Source organism: Nesoenas mayeri (genome assembly GCF_963082525.1).
Source record: "Nesoenas mayeri genome assembly, chromosome: Z".
Classification (NCBI taxonomy): Eukaryota; Metazoa; Chordata; class Aves; order Columbiformes; family Columbidae; genus Nesoenas; species Nesoenas mayeri.
In genome coordinates, this window is record NC_137542.1 from 42142573 (window position 1) to 42162463 (window position 19891).

Genomic DNA, 19891 nt, shown 5'->3' on the forward strand with positions numbered 1-19891 from the left:
TTCTGACAACTTTGTACATGGATTATATTAATCACCCTACCATGTGTTCTTTTCATGCAGGCTGAGCCAAAACTTACACAAATTGTAGGGTGTGGGTTTTTTTGCTATTGATGTCAAATGAACTTTTGTTTCAGGCTGTAGGATGAGTACATGTTAGGGTGAGATGAAAGAATTAAAAGGATAAAAAAAATATAGAAAATATTGAACTTTTTCTTTCAAAACTCTGCAGCCTTTGTTCAAAGCTTTATGTGAGCCAGTGGAACTATTTCTCTCTCTTCCTCTCCTTCCCTCTTCCCATATTTCATTTACATAAAGTAATTGCAGTAGCTCCTAAGCTTGTTTGCTTGCATATTTGATAAATCCTTTCTCCCCAAGATCTCTAGTAAAAGACTTTGTCTCCTTAAAGTAGCATAACGTATTAAAGTGAGTAGTTATTCAAGAAAGAGATCACAAAGTTTGCTTGTGGTGTGAGTGCCTTTTTTGATCAAACATCATCCAAATTCATGTCAGAAAGTGGATGCTCTGTGCTCCCACTGTTATGAGCAAAACTAAAAGTTATCCATCTCCGATATGACAACAGTAAAATATAAATAATTCCAATAGTGAGAGGCAATTCACTGTTTAATGTTCTGTTTCTCTAAGTTGCACAACATTGTTTCAACACTACAAAAGGCTATTTTTAAAATAACATGTCATCTAGCAAATTAGTGCTATATAGGACTTATCTGAGATGACTGCACCTAAAAGTTTGGCAATCTGTTATGAAAATCTTCTAAATAAACCTTGCAGCTTTCTTTGAAGTGTGAGAGAGTTACAGTTTGAGGGCTTTCTTTGGGGATATTTTGGTATCTTTTCCTTAATTAAAGCATTTAATGAAGTCATTATGTGCCCTTTAAAAGTTACTTTTTGTTAGCATTACTTGTTTGTGCTTGTGGTGTCTAACTGAGCCCAATCTGTTTTCTCTGTAAATTGTGACATCAATGTGAAATCAGAAAAGTGATGAAGTGATGTAACCCATAGCGGAATTTCTCCTAGTTTTCAGTTTCTTGTCTTTCCATCAAAGATCACTACCTGGGTTTTATTTCACTGAATAGGCTTCAGGGGTAGGGTTTGATTTTTTTTTTTTCTCTTAATCTGCTGGACCTTTGAAAAACACTGTGAATGATATTGCAGGTAAGAGTAACAGTATAACAAATGGAAATTACTGTAAAGCAAAGTACATATAGAATAGAACTGAGAGAGTCACGGAGGTCAATAATAGACATATAAACCTTGCTATTCTTGCATTTTGAGCAGAGAGAAGCTTCTTGAGTATTATAAAGTACCAAATAAAAGGTGAAATGAAGTGGAAGAGAATGACACAGCAAGCTGCCTGACTAGGTATCTTCAAGGGGCAGAGAAGCAAAACCATAGGTAATTTGCAAAGACTATGTGAATCAACAAAGCAAAAATTTGTCTTAATCTGTTATCTCTTGTCTGCCAGTTCTGTTCACAGGGTTGCTCAAAACAACACTGTGGTGCTGCTGCATCTGCATTTCCCCAGGCACCCTCTAAGAATTCTGCCTTTGGGCAAAAAGAGTTATCTTGCTGAGGAAGGCGCTTTAGCTCACCTCAGCTCACCTTTCTGGTCTTATTTCTGGTTAAAACAGTATATAATACCAATCAACACACACATAGGGCATATTCTGGTATACTGTTGTATATTCTGGTATATTCTTGTAGGGTAACAATAACCTTCTCAAGGCTTCTGGAGGCGATGTCCTGGCTGATGCCAGTTGGTGGTTCAGCTGTGCTCTGAGATAAGCCAGTGGCCATCTGCTTACAGTGATGTGTGCCATCAGGTCATGATGCCAGTTACATGAGCAGATGCAAGCCAGTCCCAGGCAAGACTATTGAGCTCCTGAGTGGCGTCTGAACTGTAGGACACAAGCCCTGCCTGCAAGGCCTGAGAGGCTGGCTCTTCCCTAAACAACATGGTGTGTAGTGATCTTTTCAGGGCAAATGCTTCAATGTGCACACAAGCCCTGTCCCATACCTTTCCCTATCTTGCCAGTGTTCCTTCACTCCCAAATGCGGTCCTTACCCTTGCATAGGGCCACTCAGCCAGCCCTCAGCTGCCCACAGCAGCCCTGACGTCCTAAATTTACACTGTCTGCACAGCCCCAAAGCCTATCTTTTGTACCAATTGCCCCTGTTAACTACATCTAAAGGCCTCATTATTTATGTTCCTTTTCCACTACTTCATGCCTCTCTTCACTCCTGCTTTTTGCTACCCAAGGTACAAGATGAATGAGTGCAGTTGTTACTGTGGCCCCTGAGCCTCACTGCACAGTCAGAAGTGTTGGTTCCACCTTCTTATGATGGCCAGATCATGGTCAGGTCAAGACTAAGTACAACCCCTAGACAGCAGGTAAGACGTGGGAGCTGCTTGCAAGTGGGCTTGAGCTATGAGTTAGAAGTGCAAAATGTCAGGGGTAGTGTAAGTCTTACAAGCAAGAAAAGTGCCTTTGATATTGGGAGACACTTAGACATCTAAATGTGGATGCCAGCCAGTTGCAAACATCAAGCGCATGGCTGGGTGCGGGAAACAAATAATGGTTTTTTTATCCATAGGCTCTGTAGAGTAATTCAGGGAGGTGAGTTTGGTTCAAAAGTCCTGGTATAGTTAAAGCAGTACCACCTCTGTCCTCTAATTATTAGAGGATGTGATAATGTTGCCAGAGAAGTGTTAGCACCGTGTGAGCTTCACCCTGTGAAGAACAGACTGTGCTGATATAGCTACTGCTTTTCTGGGAGTTGCACCCGTATAACTGAAAAACCGCCTGACACTGCAACTTCTTAAAAACAAATCTTAGACTGTGTGATTCTCTTCTCAGACTCCTTTGATCAATCTTTGACTCCTTTGATCAATCCACATAGAGTTTTATTTCCTAGACTTTTGATAAGTTTTATTATTCCTCTCTGGTTTACTCTTAGACTTTTTTCCTTTAGAATTTGGAAAAATTTTAAGTGCAATTCCAAGTGGCATATGTTATGCAATTAAAAAAGCATAATGTGAGTTTATACAGAATACATAAGTCACATTAAGAAATAAATTTGAAATTCTACTGTTTTGGCCAGTAAACTTGCCATCCACTAATGTTAATCATCAGCTTTTGCTCATAAACAATCTTTAGATTTATTGTTGAGGAGCTGACAACAAACACACTTCCCAATCTCATGGTGTGTCACTCAGGCAGTATGAAGTTTTGTTCTGGGATTTATTACATAGCTGTTTGGTTATTTTAGGAAAGTCTTTGTATTAATAATTGTTTTGAATTGCAACATCATGGACGTTGAACCAGAGCTTCAGAAGCCCTTTTTTATTTTGCTCTAACATTTCAGTCATTCCTACTTCGCTCTATTTGCTCTTATTACTTTATCTGCTTTGGAAGAACTGAAAGGAAAAAAAGTCACAAAAAGACCCCACCCCAAAATATGTAGCTGTGAAAAATCATTTATTACATAGAATATGTTCCTGTGTGTCTTTCAAATGCATACATAGTCCTGGGAAAACTGTCAGTGTAGAAAGAATCAAGAACTAAGAAAATTTTGTATCTTAATTATTCCCTAAAGATTTCTTTGTTCTCCAGGCTGAAAACACTGGCAATGTAGCAGATCTTTAAATAATGTATTTATAATTAAGACCAGTAGGGCTAAAATTTGAATTAAGCCAGTCACTCAAGATGGTGAGATTTATGGAGAATTTTATTTGCTAGTTTATATTTTTAGTAATACTAAAACAGCAATAGATTTGTCTTTCTTTGGGTTTGGTTTTTTTTTGGCAAAATAAAATCTGATAAAACTAGTCATTCCAATAAATATTGCAGAGAAGAACCCTTCTCAAGGGTAAAAAATGCTGAAAGTAAACTTGCAGAGTGTCTGCTGGAGTTCTCCAAAAGCAAGGTTGAAACCAGATGTTCTCCAAATGAAACAAATACACAAACTGTCCTGAAACAGTGCAAATATTAACAGAGTCTTGCATATGTCCAATTTCTGATGTCTTTGAGGAAAGATTATTTGGGTCAATTCACATAATTCTTCAGAAAGCAATCTGGAGTTCCATTTTGTTCTTGGTGGTTATTCTGAACTTTTATTATGAAAAAATGCTGACACTAAGTAGATATAAATTAAATTTAATTAACTAATGAAAATTACTTTTAAAATACTCTTCTATGTACAGATGAATTCTCATCACCTAGGTCTCATTTTATATGCCATGCTAGAGTAAAGTGCTGTGCATGTGTTTAGATCTATAAGTTGTCACCAAATGGGAACAGAAGTCTAAGACAGAAAGAATTTTTCTTCTATACAAAGTATGTGACTGTTTTGCTGAAGTCTGTTTTGTTAATGAATTAACAGAGATACTTTTGATAACCTTTCAAAATAATTCCTGCAAAAGCTGATAAAAATTGTATTTTGGGTGTATTTATTTAGATTAAAATGTCTCTTTTACACTAATAGTAATTTTTTAATTTTTCCTGGTGTTGTTATGGTACCAGCTTGGAAGTTTTTCTAATGAAAAACCTACTTATCATGAACATATATATTAAATAAACAAATATTTGTTTAAAATACAAAATTCATTAATAATTAATAGATAAACATATAAATGTCTATTTAGAGATGGCCAGGGGTTAGTATCTGGTGAGTTTAGGTTGGCACATTCTTCAAGGGAAAGAACAAAGGACAGAACTTCAATTGTGAGCATTTGAGGGGCACAGATTTTAGCAAAAATTTTAGCACAGTGCAACTCCTTTGTCTGTTGAAATATTAGCATTTTGTCACCTAGCCTTGCCCATAAGTCTAAGTATTTTGAAATTTGTAAGAGTGAGGCTTTTCCTGCTCATACTGTGCCAAACAGGAATAAGAAAAGCCATAGGAGTCTGCCTGTTAGATCTCACTCCCAAGGACTCTGTATAAAAATATGTTGCAAGGAGACCAGTTTTGTACTCAGCGTCCAGCCTGTTACCTTCTGTAAATCACTGCAATTGCACACACACAAGAAGGGGGACCAAAAAGATAGTTACATGACTGTCACTGAGGATTTTGTGGTGCTGCTGCAGGAATCCTAGAATCATAGAATGTCCTGAGTTGGATGGGACCCACAAGGATCATCGAGTCCCACTCCTGTCCCTGCACAGGACAAGCCCACAGTTCACACCATGTGTCTGAGGGTGTTGTCCAGTCTCTTCTTGAACACTGTCAGGCTTGGGGCTGTGACACCTCCCTGGGGAGCCTGTTCCAAGTGCTCCACCACCCTCTGGGGGAAGAACCTTTTCCTAATGTCCAACCTAAACCTTCCCTGGCACATCTTCCTGCCATTCCCTCAGGTTCTGACGTTGGTCACTAGAAAGAAGAGATAAGTGCTTGACCCTCCTCCTCCATTTGTGAGGAAGCTGTGGGATAAGGCCTCCTCCAGGCGGAAACTGGGGAACTGCAGGGTCTGCTGTACTTGGGATCTGTTTTGGCAGTTGATATAGAAGCAGCACTTCACTGAAGCAGGAGGAGGTCTTAGTACCATTGTAGTAATTCTCGTGAGACCTTTTTTAACCAACCACAGAATAAAGACAGTAATGCCTCAGACCAGTTGGATGGGACTTCAATGTGTGATCAAGGTGTAGTTTTTGAGGCACTGGCAGCCAGCCACTCTGAGTAAATACATTATGACTTGCAATTATTCAACACTAACACAAACCCGTGGGTGGGATCCAGTAAATGGGAATAAAATAAAGATTAGGGTAAGTGGTCACCTGCATGTTGAATGTTTACACCAGCAAATAAAAGAAAATGTGTAATGTGGTGGAGGGAAAGCACCTTAGTCAATTATTTTTACCATCTGTTAAGAGCGTTGTGGTGGGTTGACATGGGCTGGACAGCAGGTGCTCAACAAGCTGCTCTCTCACTCCCACATCGGCATAGGATCAGGTGGAGAAAAACATGACAAAAAACTCATGGGTCAGGATATGCACAAGGAGATCTACAAACTACCATCGAGGGCAAAACAGACTCAACTTAGAGAAATTAATTTATTACCAATGAATCAGAGCAGGATAGTAAGAAACAAGAACAAATCTAAACCACACCTTCCCCCCATCCCTTCCTTCTTCCTAGGCTCAACTTCGCTCCCAGCTCCTCTACCTCGTGCCCATCAGCAATGCAGAGGGATGGGGAGCTGGGGTTTGCAGTTAGTTCATATACAGGTTGTCTCGGCTGCTCCTTCCTCCTCATGCTCGTCCCCTGCTCCAAGATGTAGTCCAGCACATGGGAAACAGTCTTTCCCAACCTTCTCCAGTGTAGGTCTTCTCCATGGGGTGAAGGTCTTCAGGAGCGAACTGTTCCAACTTGGGTCCCCGAGGAGGGAACCCATGGGGTCACAGGTACTGCCAGAAAATTTGCTCCAGCTCCAGCGTGGGCTTCTCTCCACAGTCTGCTGTTCCTACCAAGAGCCTGCTCCATCATGTTCTCCACAGGGTCACAGCTTCCTTCAAGGCAAGAGCTGCAGTGTGGATATTCACTGCACCATGGACCTTCACGGGCTCCAGGGCGACACCTGGCCTCACCATGATCTGCACCACGGGCTGCAGGGGAATCTCATGTCCTTCTACACAGGCCTCAGTGTCTGAGGGGCTATTTCTCTCCCACATTCTCATGTCTCTCCCACAGCTGCTGTTGTGCAGCTTTTTTTTAGCTTTTCTTACATATATCACAGAGATGCTACTACTGTCGCTGATGGGCTCAGCCTCTTAGCCAACAGTGAGTCCATCTTGGAGCCAACTGGAACTGACTCTGTTGGACATGGGGAAGCTTCTGAGAGATCAGAAATGTCATGCTTTGGTGCTATCTTTCCAAGGCAAGTGGACATTTCCTTTTCTTCATTCATTATGTAAGTTGAGTATGTTATGATAAGTCAATGTTTTACCTACAGTTTCCACAGTAGACTATTGTGAACAGAAACATGTGAACAAAACCCCGTATCTCAGATCCTGACCTGCTTGTATCCAATATTCAAGTAATTTTTTAATCTAATCAGTACCCATTCCTTATCTACTGAATACTGTTTCATGTTAACTAGTGGTTTACAGTGTCCAGATGTGTGCTCAGCTAGCCAGCTGCTATTCCAGTAAGCTGTCTGCCTGAACATCGCCCATAAAAGTCATCACCCAGCCATCTTGTCATAACACCAGCATACTGACCTTTTTTCTTATTCACATGTATACTAGAGAACTCTTATCCAGTTCTGTAGACAATTATTTTTGCTCTACATGATTCACTGAAAATAAACACGAATGTGTCATAGGTCTCTTCTGAGGAAATAACATAATTATGCAATTCTGTTAATGAGATTAGAGAATCCTTTTTCCTAGTCAATAATTCATTGCTCTTTTTATTAAGACAACGAAACAAATTTAGTAGTATAAATGAAGTGTCTGTGGTAAAAAGCTGAGAATCCAAGTTAAAAATTAAGGCAGGGACAACATGTTATGTGTGTACAAATATTTGCCAAAAGACTTTCACTTTTGAAATCTCAGAACTAATCCAAGAAGCTGAGAGAAAAAGCCATGCTGTTGTAATTCCGTGTTTCATTGCAAATCGAAAAACAAGCAAGTCCAGACTTAGTGCTAACACCATCTTCTGTGACCTTCTACTAAAACAGGAATGACACACCACGTTTTTCAAATTCTGGTGGTGAATAGAACTGAGTCAATACATGGCTGGATTCATACTGATATTAAATTACCAGTTAATTAAGTTTCACAGAGAAAGCAGGCAAGTAAAGGAACAGTCAATGCTGACGTATTTTAATCCAAGCGATGCAGAAACTCAGCTACTGTTGAGTTTTAAACATTCCTTAATGGTCAGACTTTTGGAAAATCAGCAGAGCCAACAGTAGATTTTAGAGTGTAGCTCAGATCACCTCAGCACTGAAAGCATCACTGAGACCTCTGCAGTTTCCACTTTTTACGCTTCCAGGTATCTGGGGTTTTCTACATGCGCAATTTTTTCTGGCTCTAAGGTTTCCCATGTGGAAAAAGAGACTTTTGCTCAATGTTCTTATCAGAGGACTGCTCCGGTGTTGCACATGGAAAAGTTTATTAACTCTTTGTTAACTGGAAATCACATACCTATGTTATCACATAAATATGCATACATCTATGCCTCAGTATTTGATAAGGAAAAGGAGTGCTCAGGTAGCTGGATCCCAATGAACTGGTCTTTGAGCAACCAGGTGACATGATTTCTAAGTGCTGGCAAGTTCCCCATCTGTATGCAGGCTGAGAAACATGAGAGGTTGGCAGAAGCTACCAGAGAAGACAGTCTTCTGCAATGGGACAAACACTGAAAGATGAGAATGTCAGTTTTCCCTTTTTCTTTGGGAGGACAAGAGGACAATACAATTTTCCTTGAAACTTTGAAATGACGACTTTAGTTTTCCACCATAGGATACTCAAGTATGAGGCAGCACGTCTTGGGTTCCACACATCTGTTCTCCTTTGGGTTGCAATCTGGGAGCCTTCACCCACAGTCAGTTTGGGTAGTTCCCTTAGCTAGGCAGCCTTTCTTAGTAGCATTCTCTAAAAGGATGGCTGGAAAGCTAATGTGACACCAAGATAATTTAAAAACCAGGTAAATCTTTAGTAAGCATGTAATTAGTTGGGGCAACACCTTTAAAATACGTTCTCAAATTTAGGACTCTGCTGAATCACAAATGGAGTGCCCATAGCCGCAGAACTGTGGGAGAAACATAGACAAATAAATTAATGTTCTCCTTAAGCTGTGAGTAGTTCCCTCTTCCCTTCCAATGTTTTTGAAACCTTTTGTAAAAAAACTTACAGTTAATACCTGGAACTGGTGATTTTTTTACAAAAGAATAAATAAACATGTCAGATGTATTGGAGTGGTAGCAGTAAAAAGGAGAGACACTTTGTTTAGAGAGCTGGGCAAATTCTGCAGAGAAAAAAGAGAAATTAGACATACTAATGCAGAAGAGATGTTGGCTATTTTTTAGGTTTCTACAAGACTCACGTTTGAAAACAGGCTTCCAATGTGGTTTTGGCTTGGAAAAATTATGCGAGATGTTGTGCTAAAGAACTTGTTTTCCTGTTTATTCTGCCAGCATCCATCTCTGAGTTGTTCTTGAGAAGAAACATCTGTGTTGTGTGCCATTTTGTACAATTTCTGCAGTTATATTTGTATTGGAATTCAAGAAGGAATTTTTTTAAAAAAAAAAATAAGTTTTTCTGCAGTAAGAGATAAATTTTGAAAAGTATACAGTTGATAGTCCTATTTCAAAAGAAGAATAGCACATTATTTATCCCACTGCTAAGGATAACAACATTTGGTTTACATTAGGAAAAGAGAAAGTTTATAAAATGTTTATCATACATTTCATAATTATTAGTGTTGCTGTGATGAGAAGTCCCTTGGCTGAGTATTCAAGGTAGATCTGTCAGCATTTAGCTCTTCAAGTGAGCAAGCACTCTGATCCCTCCAAGCTTGCTTTTGTAAGCATTGAAGCTGGAGAAAATGTTAATTAGTGATGCCTCAGAGTATGAGAGACCGAAAGAGGAGGTTTTGAAGATGAGTCTGCACACCTGCACCCTGAGTCCTTGAGGGGCAGGTTGCTCCTGACCCATCTACCCTCACATCCCACAGGGGTTTCTTCCCCTTATCACAACTTATCATTGCAGCATCTTGAAGAGTAATCATTTGGTGAGGTAGAAGCTGCATGACTTCAACATAGGTCATGTGCCTGACATACCAGGAAGGTAGAATAATATGCTTCAAAAATCACAGATGCAAGAAACAAGTGCCAGGGAGCTCCCCCTTTTGTGTCAAGACATTCCATTTCCTCTGGAGGTTTGTTAGATGATTTGTTTTCCTCTTACTTTCTTCCTGCCTTTTGCTTCCACAGCTGAGCTATACTAGCTTTCTAGTTGCCAGTCACATTTTCATTTTCTCTGCTTATGGGATCCCCTGTTGCAAGGCGAGTTTAGATGCAGTGCGTTTTATTAAGCCAGAAAAGCTGAAAGCAGCTTTCACACTCCCAAAGCCTCTTAAAGCAAGGGTCCTTCTCTCCTCTTGGGTTAGGAGAAATGATTGTAGCTGGAGTGTTAGCAAACAGCTCACCCAGGTCTGCTGATCACCTGTTGAGTGTGGTACTTGCTAAGAAGGTGAGGAATGTAGGTTTTAACTGCAGCTGATAAGAAACAAATGTTTTAGCCCCTGTGCTTTCTCCTCTGTTTTACGAAATACGTTTGCTTTCTGCACCTTTCAGGGAGGTTGGTTTCATATTTGCTGTGGTAGCAACAGTAGGACCAAGTCCTATCTGGAGACAGATAGAGGATTGCTTTCTTTGTGGATGTGAATGAGGGTTAGGTACTTTTCTGTTGGCTGAGGCCAAGATGTTCCCGGGTCAACACAGAAATCAGATTTTTAGATGCATTTATAGCAAACTTTGGAGTGCCCCTGAAGTTCCTGTCCCTCTGAGTAAGCCAACAGCTAGAAGTAAGTTTTCTGAACAGCAATGCTTTACTTAGGTGTCTAAAGTCCATTGTGGATCTGGAAGTAAGCTGTTTGAATTAAATGTTTGCATTAAATAAATTGGGAGAAAAGGTTTCCCTTGATATACATACCCCAATGTTGATGCCACCTCCTTAGACTTTTCCTTATGAATTTATATTGTTTGTTCCTCAGACAGCTTGAACTCCTTTGAAAATAACTGTTCCTTAAAAAGAAGTGTTTGGTTAACTTTGGCTACAAACAACTTGCAAAACAATAGAGTCAGAAACAGGCAGAGTAAGAACTAGTTGAGTAGACCAGTAGGCAGCTAGCTGTCAAGCTGCCTTTGTACCTGGCTCCTGCATACAAATTGCAGTGTTGCCGAGTGAGAGGGCTGGCTATACATTTTGGAACAGGTTAATGTGCTTTGTTGACTAAATCTTGGTTTGTTGTTCATTAAATGTGGTGTGGATGGCTAAACTACATTAGTTTAATCTGATCAAAATCATTGAGGGTCCGATGCTTCCCAGAGGTAAGATATCAGCCAAACCATCTAAGACCCTGACAGGCCAAATTTACTTCACCCAGTGTCACATACTATTACAGTGAGTGTTTATAGAGCATGGGCAAACTGTGCAAGGTCTTTTGTTCGTTCTTCTGACTTCTAATGCAGTTTATAAATTAAAAAAAAAAAAAAAAAGAGAGAGAGAAAAAAGAAAAAATGGAGCAGGTACCATATAATTAGCCAATGGTCTGAGGACAGATAATGTGCAGAGTATCAGAAGTTAAAACACCTGAAAGGGAAAGGAGAGGTTAAGTAGGGCACATAGCAGCATGTAGTAGCACAACTTTGACAGGAATTAAAAAGCTTTTGGTAGCCTGTTTTGTGTCCTCAGTAAAAGGGGCTGCAAATGGGATTTCAAAGTCCTTTCAATGTACTTCGCTAATCGTTCACTGCGATGCAGGCATTAGGGATATGACTGTTTGGCTAATTCCTCATAATCCTCTTTTTACTTTTAAATCAGGACAGGAATACACATTTCTTCATGGCCCATGGAGCACATAGGTCTACTTTTACAGGGTTCCAACATTTCAGAAAAGCTCTAGTGACGAAACACAAATATTGTATGAGAAGTTCCTTCTAGGACTTCAGCATCCTGAAATGATGGGTGTAGCTGTTTAAAACCAAGATCAAAATGTTCTTCCAACAGAGATAACCTCTCTAACTGAAGCTTATATGAATTTTGAATGTTTGGGGTTTTTTGTTGTTGTTTTTGTTTGGGTTTGTATGCTTGTTTAGTTCATATTTGATAGTTCAGTTCTAAATAGCAGCAAACTCTTTCCCACTGCAATTAGAAATTCCTTTTTGTAATGTATCCCTGACATTCTCCTTTTAACTGGTTGCACTTTCCTGGTTCTGGCTTTCATCACAAGTATCGGAAAAATTGAACACATGTACAGAACAGTGTACTCTGTGAAACCTGAGTAAAGTGTAAAAAAGCAAACATATTTGACTTTAGGGTACAGTTTTGTTCAGTTGTTCTCATACAGATAATTCACCTAGGACCTTCTAATAATGCATGGCAATATAAAGCTGTTTTATGCAAGGCTGAATCACTATGGTGAAGAAATAGGTGTTATTATAGTGTTTCCATTTCTGTGTTATGTAACTGGGAAGAAACAGCTTTATCCAGAAGAAATAGAGTGAACTCAGTTCTGCTTGCTCAATTAGACTTTTCAGGAAAATCTGATACCCAAATACTTTTTTACAGGCATCAATATTCACACTCCAGGTGGTTTAGAAAAAAACTAGTTAAGGGATGACTTGGACATGTTGCTCTGTGTTCTCAATTTTAATCTGTGTAGACTTCAGGTTCACAGGGAGTTTAATGAGGCTTAGCCTTGTTTTACTTCAGATGTTATGAAAAATGCAAGTTTAAATAAAACTCTGTCAAAATGTGTTGGTTTTCTTCCAGACTCAAGATAGTGGATAATGTTTTTTCAGTAAGTGCCAAAACTAGCCAGCATACCTCTGAGCTTTCTACATAAAGTTTATCATAATAGAGTATGAAGAGTATTATGTAAGGGTATCATGTGTGAAAGCTACAATATAATAATAGAATCATAGAGTGTCCTTAGTTGGAAGGGACTCACAAGGATCATCAAGTCTAACTCCTGTCCCTGCATATGACAACCCCACAGTTCACACCATGTGTCTGAGGGTGTTGTCCAGTCTGTTCTTGAACACTGTCAGGCTTGGGGCTGTGACACCTCCCTGGGGAGCCTGTTCCAGTGCTCCTCCACCCTCTGGGGGAAGAACCTTTTCTAATGTCCAACCTAAACCTCTCCTGGAACATCTTCCTGCCATTCCCTCGGGTTCTGTCTTTGGTCACCAAAGAGGAGAGTTCAGTGCCTGCCCCTCCTCCTCCCCTTGTGAGGAAGCTGTAGACTGCAATGATGTCTCCTTCTCAGTCTCCTCCAGACTGAACACACCAAGTGATTTTATCTGCTCCTCATACAGCTTCCTCTCCAAACCTTCCACCAACTTCATAGCCCTCTTCTGGACACTCTCCAGTAGCTTTATATCCTTTTTATCCTGTGTTGCCCAGAACTGCACACAGTGCTCCAGGTGAGGCCTCACCAGTGCAGAGCAGAGCAGGACAATCACCTCCCTCTCCTGTCAGGCAGTGCTGTGCTGGATGCACACAGGACATGGGTGGCCCTCTTGGCTGCCAGGGCACTGTTGGCTCATGTTCAACTTGCCATAGACCAGAAAACCTGGATCCCTCTCCGCTGAGCTGCTCTCCAGCATCTCGTCCCCCACTCTGTATGTACGGCCATGGTTGCCCTGTCCCAGGTGCAAAATCTGGCACTTGCTCTTGTTGAACTTCATGTGGTTGGTGATTGCCCAGTTCTCCAGTTTGTCCAGATCCCTCTGTAGGGCCTCTCTGCCCTTGAGAATGTTGACAGCTCCTCCCAAGTTGTGTCATCAGCAAACCTACTAAGCAATCCCTCAAGTCCTGCGTCCAAGTAATTTTTGAAGACATTGAAGAGAGCTGGCCCTGAGTTGGATCCCTGTGGAACCCATGAGTGACTGCTCCCCAGCCTGACACAACCCCATATACTACAACCCTTTGAGCCCAGCCCTTCAGCCAATGGCTCACCCACTGCATTGTGTGTTTACCCAGCTGTGTGCTGGACATCTTGTCCAGGAGGATACTGTGAGAGACAGTATCAAAGGCTTTACTGAACTCCAAAAAGATCACGTCAACAGGCTTCCCTTGTTCAGCTAGGTGTGTAACATCACCATAGAATGAAATTAAGTTGGTTAGGCAAGACGTTCCCCTCATGAACCTGTGCTGGCTGGGACCAATGACTTTGTTGTTCAGATGTTTTTCAGTAACTCCCAGAACAATCTTCTCCATGATTTTGCCAGGAACAGAAGTGAGGCTGACAGGCCTGTATTTGCCAGTGCCATCCCTGTTGCCCTTCTTGTAGAATGGGACAACATTTGCCAGCTTCCGGTCTTCCAGGACCTTTCCAAATTCCCAAAATATTTTCCATTTTGATACAGCTAGATTTAAAACAACCTCTCAAAATACTGTAGTCCTTCCCTGCTAAGAAACTGGACACTGACAGCTGCTACATAATAATCAGTAAAAACAACTTGTACCTAAGGTGTCGGGGGGGAGGGAAATAATCAGGTACAAGGAATCAAAACCCTATGTTCTATTCTAAAAATATAAATAACTATTTAAATTAAGCTAAACAAGTGATCTGAGCATTTAATAATAACAGACGTAGGTGAGATTTTTTTCCTATGTTCCAGAAAAAACAATCAGAATAAACTATTGCATGTGTTGAATGGTTTCCTTTAATGTAAATGCTCAGAAATTCATAAGGATCTAAAAGGAAACTGTTTTACTGTGGGAATGATAAAACACTGGAAGAGGTTGCCCAGAAATATTAAAAAATCAGATAGACACAGCCCTAGGCAACCTGCTGTGTCTGCACCCACTTTGAGCATGGAATTTGGAATAGGTGATCTCCAGAAGTCCCTGACAACCTTATCCACTATATGATTCTGTAATAATTAGGAAAAAATTGTATCGTCCTGTGACTGTAACACTAGGAGTGATATTGACCTTGACAGGAAAATGAGAAATTTTGTTAAAGCTTGGCTAGTTTCATCTTTTCATGTACCTTAACATGGATGAAAAATAAACATAACACTTCTTTGATACAGCTCTGCTCCCTCCTTATTTCCATACTTGCATTAATTTCTCCATTCCTTAAACTGTTCCATCAGTGTGCAAATATTCTCTATATTTAATCCCTGATGTAATATAGTTTACCGTCTTATTTGAAACTTTTCATTTGTAATCTGACAGCAGTGTTTAGTCTACATGCAAGCCAAATATGCAGATAGGACCATGTAGGACCTGTGGTTGCAGTTCCAACAAGAATAGTTGCTGTTAAAATGTGACAAGATTATTAAAGCTATGGAAAGGTTTTTCTCAGAGACTTTGACATATCAGCACTTAAAATAATTTAAGAGGACAGACAGATCTGTAGAAGCATGCTTTGCAGGGAAAAAGTGAATAAAGGTCACCTTGCTGACTGGTCTTGTCCAACACAGGAACTGGGGGTTACCAAGGGAAGTTGTTAGGAGTCAGGTTTAAAGCAAATTCCCCTCATGAACCTGTGTTGGCTGGGACCAATGACTTTGTTGTTCAGATGTTTTTCAGTAACTCCCAGAACAATCTTCTCCATGATTTTGCCAGGAACAGAAGTGAGGCTGACAGGCCTGTATTTGCCAGTGCCATCCCTGTTGCCCTTCTTGTAGAATGGGACAACATTTGCCAGCTTCCGGTCTTCGTGCAATGGAGTTTGCTACCTGTGATATCATTCTTTGCCAAAGGATACTGTGAATAATAAAAATTCTTGTAGGTTTAAGGGCAGATTGAACAAGCACATGAAGGAAAAATTCGTTGGGGACTGCTCAGTCGTAGGAATCCTTTCTGATTCAGGATATAGTGGCAATGAGTTTGTTATCTGCTTGACAAGTTTTTATGCTTCCATTTATAGCTAGAAGAGACTGTATATCAAGACAAATGAATATTTGGTCTGACACAGTCCGGCAAGTCTTATGTGTCTGTGTTACACACTGCTATAGTCAGATCAGATTATCTTGTGAGATGAACTGTTGCAGAACCACAATAACTAAAGTTTAAAAAAAAAAATCCTCATAGTACTTTCCAAGTAGCTACAGTTTAATTCCCAACTGTATTTCTAATGAAAATGGAGAAAAAAATCCCTCAGATTGCAATAATCTGAGAAGACAAAAATCAATATCTCCAGGTCTCTGGTGAAAACATCTTAGATTCTTGATATCCATGGCCAGGCTTAGTTAATTGGAGTCTGCAGAACCAGAGTACTGTGTCCAGTTCTGGGCTCCTCAGTTTAAGAAGGATAGGGAGTTACTGGAGGGAATCCAGTGACGGGCTACAAAGATGATGAGGGGTCTGGAGCATCTTTCTTATGAAGAGATAACACTGAGAACTGGGTCTGTTCAGTTTGGAGAAGAGAAGGCTGAGAGGGGATCTCATCAATGCTTATAAATATCTCGAGGGTGGGTATCAAGAGGACGGGACTAGACTCCTTTCAGTGTTGCCTGCCGATAGGATGAGGGGCAATGGGCACAGACTGAAGCACAGGAGGTTCCATCTGAATATGAGGAGAAACTTCTTTACTTTGAGGGTGCCAGAGCCCTGGAACAGGCTGCCCAGAGAGATTGTGGAGTCTCCTTCTCTGGAGACATTCAAGACCGGCCTGGACACATTCCTGTGCGATCTGCTCTCGGTGAACCTGCTTTAGCGGGTGGGTTGGACTAGATGATCTCCAGAGATCACTTCCAACCCCAGTCATTCTGTGATTCTGCAATTATAAGCTATTTTGTATGTCAGTGTGAATACTATGAGCTGTGTTGAAAGAGGTGTGTTTGCTCAGTGTCCTTAGGGCACACAACTTACTCTATACATTTTTTGGTGAGGATAGTCTTCAGAAGATAACTAACACCTGTCCTCATGAATGGAAGTTTCCATTGCATAAATAGAGTCTTTTAGAAATTAAGTTTTAAACAAGATATTAAACTGTTTTCAGCACTTAAAGTGCCTATGACCTAAAATAAATACTACTATATTCAAATTACAGTCTGTCTATTTTTCCCATTCATTTCTGTCCTTTGTTCACCAGAAACACTCTTCAACTCTTTATCAGCTTACAGAGTTAATCAAAACCAAGTGACGACATACATCAGCTACATACATCACCTCCCTCTCCACAAAAGGCATAAGCCTCTGCCCCAACCTTAGGTATCATGCTGTCACAGTAACGAAGAGCCATTTTGTGTAACAACTGCAGATAAAGGACCAATATAAGTAATATCGGATTAATTATTTCCCAAGTTAATTAACAATGGGGTCAGGTGGTATCAGAGAGAGGTACTGTTTTTTTCGCAGGCTGTTGCCTTTCTCTTTTTTTCAGCTGGATCTTTAGACAACAGGTCTATAGATCAAACTTTTGATGATGGCACTAAAAACTTGTCATGTATTTAACAACTTTCACTTCAGAAGACTAGGTTGAGCTTCAGCTGGTGTTATATAAGTGTATATTATATGTGGTTGCACTAAACTTTCTAGAAAACTAATTTGTTTGTAAAATGCACAGCAGAAATCCCACAGGTTGCATCTCACAGAGACAGCTCTCTTGTTGGCCAAGTAGGTACCAAATCTTCACAATATTCATTGTATAAGCAGGCAACCAAAATCTTGTTCCTACAAACTGTCATTTAAAATTTTGTGGAAATAAAAATTTTGTTGGCTATTTTCTAAACAAACCACTTGAGTGGAAATACATGACACCATGAACAACAGGGAAATGGTTCAGAACACCAGAATTCATTGTTGTCTTCAGATGCACCAATTGAAGTCTGAGCTCTTCAACATGTGGACTGTCTTATATCACAGCTTAGTTCTTTATTGCTTAGCCTAATGGGGCACTGATGTTGATAGGAGGTCAAGAAGCATAGTCAAAACCTAATACAAATTGTATACAGTACTAAATAGACATTTTATGTTTATGTAAGCCAAGTAAAGAGCACAGGAAAGGAGTAAGATGACTCAGATTTCTCTTAGTGCATTTTGCATTTTAACAGGAAATTAATGGTGACATTACAAAGTCTCAGAGTATTTGCTTGTAAATTGTTCCTATTGATGTTCTGTGTCCCAGTCTATCTACTTCACCTACTTTTATCTACTTTAGCTAGCATCTAACATAGGGTGTTTCCTTAGTCTATGTCTGTTATATCCTTGCTTCTCAACTGCAGTGCTGGGAACAGATATCTTTTGCAGATAAAACAGCGCTTTGTGCTTTTTTTCTTTTTTTGTGCCTTTTTTTTTTTTTTTGGTGCTTTTTTTTTTTTTTGCTTTGTTTTTTTTTGAGGGAAGAAAGTAAGGGCTGCTACATACTGTGCCATGAGAAAAGCTTTTCACCTGATATCAGTCAGATATATATGTTGATCTGATTTTCAGAACTTTGAAATTAAGCAACTGAAGGTTTACTGGAGGACATAGATATCCATGATGTCTGGGGATGTTGCCCAATTAAGGCTCCTCTTAAGGAGTAAGTGTAGATTAGAATTGATGCATGAATATTAGACAAAGCATATACATGAGCTTCTGAGCAGCTTTGTCCCATCCATGTCGTCAAATATGCTCATGGGAAAAAAGGAAACTCTCATATCAATGGTGCTTCAGTGAAATGTGTTCTTGTATGTGTCCTGCAGATGCACACTGAGCAAAATCTGTGTATTGTCTTTGTAACTCTTCTAGAGAAAACTCTCAAAGTACTATAACTATTGTTTATTAATTGTCTTTCTGGCACATGTTGTCACTTGATGTAGGTTAAGGTACGATGATTGGTTTTGAAAGTGCAACTTCAAGCATTTTATTATTTGCTTATAAATCTTGCTTATCTACTAGAAACCAGTTTTAAGTTGGGAGGTGAAAAAATGCTTTGAGTGTGCATTGAAATTATCATCAATTAACAGCATGACTACGTCTCTCGAAGAGTGCATGCCCTTCCCGGGGTTGCAGGAAAATGTGTTTGTTACAAAGTGCCACAAGGGAAAACCATGCCCCTCACAGACATGATTGCCATGTACTCTGCCTTCTTATGCTTCAACAAAACTGAACAGAAATTGCAAGAGACCTTGCCACAACTGTTTCCTGCCCTGTTCTTTCTGTGAGCCATGGACTGGCCACCCCATGGTGCCGGGCACAGCAGGTTGAGACTCAACACCAACAACTGGCAGAAAAAAAGAGTCAGCAAGTGCCTGCTCAGGGCTAGCAATCAGGAAAACACTGGCAACAGAATAAATATAAATCCCATTCCCAAGACTCCTGCGACAGATCTGAAGGGGAACACCTCACCTCAAGTGGATGCTTACTACCTGCAACCCAGGTCTGAGCTGAGCAGGAGACACTTCTACACAGCAAGTGTACCTCTTGACCTCCCTCTCCTTGTCATGCTGTTTAAAACAACTGGTTTTGGAGTAGGAGCTGGGGGAGTCATAAATGTAGGTTTACTTTCTCCTCTTCCAAGGGAAGATAAAACTCCTGTTTCTCCAGAAAAATATTCATTTGACCATTTGAGAACTGGATAGAGGTTGCTTCCTTTGCCTCCTGGTGAAGTCATACATCATTGCAAAGAAGGAAAGATTCATCATATTCTTGAAAAACAGTGACAGGAGACCACGACTCTAATTTACATCAGTTCCATTCAGGAAAGAATGAGTGGGGAGTACTTGTTCCCCAGACTCACCTTGCTTAGCAATAGTAAACATCTTATACAAAAACAGAAGACAAAATTTCCCATGATCATTCTTTTGGCTTTAAAAAGTTGCCATTCCACCTATAATCTGTGAGGGCCTGAAACACTCAGTATGTGTTAAGTATGGTATAATACCCTAATTGGTCTACACATCTCGGAGATTTGGCTAAGAGAACATCTTGCCTCTGGATAGAGCTAAGGGTTAGGTATGAGTTCAGCCCACAGCAGCCAGGTGTAGCTGAGCCTGGGACAACAGAGAAGAGTGCACAGAGGCACTACTCCTGGTGCTTACAGGTGGTCTTTGTGAAAGTCAGGCTCTAAGACAGCTGAAGTACCTCAAGGGTAAGATCATAGGTGTTTTCTTTTTCACAGTCTTGACTTTAGGCATTTAAATACTGTCTGTGTCTCATTCTATGTCTCACGCTCTGCTAGATAAAAGCTTGTGTTTCAGTGTCAG